This window comes from Myotis brandtii, unplaced genomic scaffold, assembly GCF_000412655.1.
Source record: "Myotis brandtii unplaced genomic scaffold, ASM41265v1 scaffold215, whole genome shotgun sequence".
Lineage (NCBI taxonomy): Eukaryota > Metazoa > Chordata > Mammalia > Chiroptera > Vespertilionidae > Myotis > Myotis brandtii.
The window spans coordinates 4,614,648-4,620,437 of NW_005358043.1; positions in this window are offsets into that span (position 1 = coordinate 4,614,648).

Consider the following 5,790-nt stretch of genomic DNA (forward strand, 5'->3'; position numbering starts at 1 on the left):
AGAGAGAGAGAGAGAGAGAGAGAGAGAGAGAGAGAGAGAGAAGGAGAGAGGGAGAGAGAGAGTCTGAAACCTCTCTGATGTCTCTTTAAAACTTTTTTTAAAAGGGCACTAATCCCATCATGAGGGCTCCACCTTCATGCCCTCATCTAACCCTAATTATCTCTTAATCATCTCTCTAAATACCATCACCTGGAGGGTGTTAATGGGAACCCCCCAGGTGGGCTCTGGCTGCCTGTTGCTGTGTCCAATAATGAGGTCAGGGTTGAATCATACAAGGTGTTTATTGAGAAGGCCAGCCAACCAAGAAGACAGGGCGCTTACAAGCATTCAAATCTGTCTTACAGCAAGGTGCAGGGGACACGATTATAAAGGGGAATGGGTTAGGGTGAAGCTGGGAACGGAATGCAGCTATGTGCAGCCCTGGAGGTCTGCAGATGTCAGCTACTGTCCTTATTCATTAGGTGATGAGATGATGTCAATGAGATGATGTTTTGACTCCTGGTGGGTCAGTCTGACCATGCTTATCGGTTCTGCTTGCTGGATTCACAGCTGTCACCTCCTCAATTGCTTCACACAGGCCTTGAAAAGGAAACTTAAAGAAAAACTTAACCCCCTATTCACATAAGTATACTAGTATGTGTCCTAAGATTTAAAATAATATGATTATTTTTCAGATTAATTCAGGTGCTCTATCAGATTATAAGTCCCCCTATCAAGGTTTAGGACTTCAACATATGAATGAGAGACTGAGAGAAAGAGAAAGGGAGAGAGTCTGAAACCTCTCTGATGTCTCTTTAAAACTCTTTTTAGAAGGGCACTAATTCCATCATGAGGGCTCCACCTTCCTGCCCTCATCTAAAACTGATAATCTCTTAATCATCTCTCTAAATACCATCACATTGAGGTTAGGACTTCAACACATGAATTTTGGGATTACATAATTCAGTCCATAGTATAATAAAGGCAAATTATCACCTTAATAATATATAATATTTTTCTCATGTGACTATGTCATGCAAAGTATTTTTAACTCGAGTTTTATTTTTATAGCTGGATATTCATCAAGTTTGGCCAATGATTCAAAAAGCAATCTTGAAATACATGAAAAAGATAATTATAACTCTCTTCATACTTGTCCCCTCCCATCTGATTTGGATGAAAAATGTATCAAGGAGTTAGTTCAATTTTATTTATTTTTTACTCTAGTCATTCAATTATTAAACGAATTTTCACTAAGTTCTTAATGCATGCAAGGCACTGTACTTGGTGCTTTATATGAGTTAATTTTTATTTTGAAAAATAATATTGAGGGTGCATTGTGGGAGAGGGTCCTAGCTGGGAGAGGGGGTTTCGTATCTGCCACATCTCCAAGACAGGCTGGGAGAGTGAAGTCCTACCTTCTTCCATGGCTTGCATGATGCTAGGACTTCTTATCGGGTTGTTACAGAACAATTTAAGGAAGACATGGTAAGTTGCTGAGCTAAGGCAATGGCAGCGGGTATGGAGACAGACTCATGAACTGCTTTTGGAGAAAGTCAACAGGATTGAGTAACTGATCAGGGTTTGTTAGGTAGAGAAGGAAGGGTTTGGCTGATTTTTTAGGGGAGCCTTTCCTGATTTCCCAGCTGAATTAGACGTTTCTCCTCTGTTCTTCTTCAGTGTCAGAAGCAGAGCTTTATTTTAGAGCATTTATCACATTGTATTGTAATTCTTTGCTTACTTATTTGTCCCGCTAGAATTTATTATAAGCAGAGTTCATGCCTCAATCCCCATTGCATCGCCTTGTGACAAACGTCCTGCTTACCAGTAATTGTGTATTGAATGGATGAAAGTATATAATTGTTTTTAGAACAGCTTCTGAATCTTGAATGTCCCTTAATGTCTTAATTTTACATTTCTCATTGACTTGTAATGGTACTGTAATGGTAAATGAGATAATTTTTCTAAAGTGTGTAAGATCTTTTGAGAAATGCTTCATTAGACTAAGGCTCATATGTAGCTACCAAATAACACTTGAGATAACATCTACTGTTTTTCTTTAGTTTCACCTATCAAGCTTGTTGGTTGGGGAAACTTTCCTTCATGGTGAATTTGTGCCAACTGGCAAAAATGTACACAATTTTACACAAATTCTGACCAGTATAAGGCACAAAATAAAACTCTGTGTGATGAGAAAATGAATACATTAATACTAAGAGCTATTGCCCTAGCGGAGGCAGCTGATCAATGATTTTCTCTCATCATTGATGTTTCTATCTCTCTCTCCCTCTCCCTTCCTCTCTGAAATCAATAAAAAATACATTAAAAAAATACCAAGAGCTATTCTTAGTTGGTCATTACACTTCTAACAGCATGCCTTTTTAGAAAAGTAAAACAAACAAACAAACAAAACTTCACCCATACTGAATCTTGCGGCCTTTTTAGAAAAGTAAAACAAACAAACAAAACTTCACCCATACTGAATCTTGCATGTAAATTTATTAGTTTTTGTTGCTGATGAAGTAGAAATTATTTCTCCCCCAAATCTCAGCGGTTTGCAGACACAATGATTTCTTACTCCCATTATGTGAGGGTTGTGGGCTTGCTGTGGCTCTGCTGGGCATGGCTGGGCTTACTGAACTCAGTTAGGTTCTACTGGCTAGACAGGTCTTTGAATTCTTGAACAAAAGTCAACGAAGCAGCCACTCCCTGAGATATACTCTTCTTATGGCTGGGTGCCAGAGCTCAAGGGGATGAGAGGACAAAATCCCTTAAAATTCTGCTCTGATATGACATCTGTCATGTCCACTAAAATTCCATTGGCCAAAGGAAGTCACACTATCAAGCTCAGTGTCGCTGTGTGGGGAAATACAACCTGCCTAGAGGAAGTGTTGCCAGGGTGGAACAAAAAATGGTGAACCAATAATACAATCCACCACAATCTGAGTCCAGTGTTTGTCAAAGCCACCATTTGGCCTTTTGCAATATTAATTACCCTTTAAAGCTTTCAATTTGGAGTTCAATTTATGTAGCTTAAATAACAAAAGTGATTAGAAGGTCTTTACAAGGTTCTATGGAAATAGGCCCCAGAGATAAAAGTAAATAGATTTGGGAATTTTAGTTAAAGAAAAAATTTAAATTTATAACTGTATAAATGTTTTCACAAGGTCATGAAGGTAAGCTATTCTTAATATCTGTGGATGTCCAAACCAGCAGAAAAGGATTTAATTAAAGTGGAGATATTGGGGTATAGTTTCCATGAGGAACGATTTCTTGACTAGTCAAGTGAAAAAGACATGAAAGGGGCAAAAGGTCTCCCTAGTGGATAATTAAATCATTCATCTGCTGAGGGAGGAAGGCTGGGCCAGATGACAGGTTTCTGCCAATTCTCTGTTTACAGTACTTTGAATTTTGAAATAAAGAAGTCCTTTTAAGACAGATGGCATTAAAATTCTTCTTACATCAGTGAAATGTCACTAAGAAGCTTAAAAGCTTGCTTAATGCAGAAAATGAAAATAGTCAGAGAAACAGATATGAGAGGAAAATGTAACTCTCAGCATTCATTGTTTATTTTTGAGAGAATAAAACACCACAATTAATTCCGATTTTAAAATAGTAATTTGTTTTATTCATACTTTCAACAAACATTTAATTAGTATCTACTATATGTCAGACTGTGATAGGTGCTGATTGGCTAAGAAATTATACAATTCATAGTTAAAAGATCGGGTGAATCAGCTATAGATGTCACATATCACCATCACTCTTCCTCAGATCTTTTTTCTTAACATTTAAAAATGAAAATAGAGTTTTTAAAAATACATGTTATCATTTACAGTTATGAAAATCTAAATGCTAAAAAAACTTAGTATTTAGGTGACCATATAAATAATTTTTTCTCAGGCATTTGTTTTCTTTTTAAATAAATATCCAGTGTAGGTTCTCCTCCCCAGCTTTATTGAGGTTTAATTGACAAATAAAATGGTAAGATATTTAAAGTATACAACATGATGATTTGATATACATATACTGTGAATGGATTTCCCCCGAGTTAAGACATCCATCACCACACATATTAATCTTTATTTTTTTTGGTGAGAACATTTAAGTTCTACTGTCTTAGCAAATTTTAATTATATGATACAGTGTTATCAACTATAGTCATGTACACTTTAGATCCTCAGATCTTATTCATCTTATAACCGAAAGTTTGTACCCTTTCACCTACTCCTCCCAATTTCCCCACCTCCCTGCCCCTGCCAACCACTATTTATTTACTTATTTATTTATATTTTATTTTTTACTGTTTCTATGAGTTCAACCTTTTTTTTTTTTCCTGAGTCCACATCTAAGTAATACCATGCAGTATTTGTCTTTCTGTACCTGGATTCTTTCACTTAACATAAAATCCCCCAGGTTCATCCATGGTCTGAGGAATTTCTAAATAGCTCTGAGGTGTTTTTAAATGACAACCAATCCTCGTTGCTTGGTTGATTAGAGCATCGGCCTGGTACACCAAGGTTTTGGGTCAGAGCACATACAAAAACCAACCAATGAATGCATACATAAGTGGAACAACAAATCGATGTTTCTTTCTCTCTCTCTCAAAATCAATCAATAAAACAATTAAGTGACAACCAGTCCTCAGTCAGCAAATTATTGTTTTATTTGCGTTTTAAAAAATTTTTTAAATTGATTTTTAGAGAGAGAGGAAAGTAGAATTACAAACATGGATGAGAGAAACGTCAACATCAATGAGCTGCCTCCTGCACACTCCCTGCAGGCGGACTGCCCACCTCCTGGTGGAAAAGTCCAGGCTCAACCACCAAGCCACACCAGCTGGGCTGTTACATTTGCTTTTGAGGTGATCTTATGAGCAGAGCTATGAGTGTTGTTACCTCGGGGAATCCCTTTTAAGAAATTATCTTTGAAAAGTCGAAGGGCACAGCCTCATGGTGAATAATTTACCAGTGCAGCCTGCCTATGAAGCCCAAAAATCAAGTTTCCTTTTTTTTTCATGAAAGGCCTCAGTTATGATTTAAAAAACAAACAAAAAACAACAGAATATTTGTCACAGTAGTAGCTATGTGATATCACTGAGTCTTAAGCTGTGTGCCAGCGGTGGAATGTGTTTATTTGTTACAACCCATGATAAGCTTGTCTGGTACTATGAGCCGCGCAGAATAAAACCCTTCAGAACCGCTGACTCATTTAATCCTCACGGTAGGAGGGTAGGAGCTGTTTTGCAGCTCCCTTATCCCCATTTTGTAGATTAGAACGTTGAGGCACAGAGAGGGTAAGTGTTTGCAAGTGACCAGTAAATGGCAGGGTTGGGCTTTGAACTCAGGCTGTCTAGCTCCTGTTTGCGGCCTTTTATAAAGCGAGTCCAATAACCTGAGATCTTATCAAAACGGATGCCTATTCCGTTTGATTCCATCCTATCTTCAGTCTTCAGTTGGGTTTTCTGGCGCTTGTGGTGAACCATGAATTTGTAATCGCTTTTCTTAATTTCAGGTGAAGAACTCTTCGTGGATCCTGTGGTGTTGAATTACAAAAATATACAGTGTGTGCACACGCACAGAGCAAAATGAACGATGACCGTTTATTAATCAAGAAAGGTTTGATGAGGCCTGAAATGACCAGTCGTTCTTCAAGAAGAGATATAAAAAGTGCAGGCGATGGGAGCCGGGAAGGGAAGACGTCTTCCCCACGGGGCCCAAGGACCTCACGCAGGGACTCGGGAGACGCGCTCTCTCGGCAGAGGCCGTGGGAGGGGGCGCCGCGGGGACAGGAGTCGGGTTCCCCGCGGGT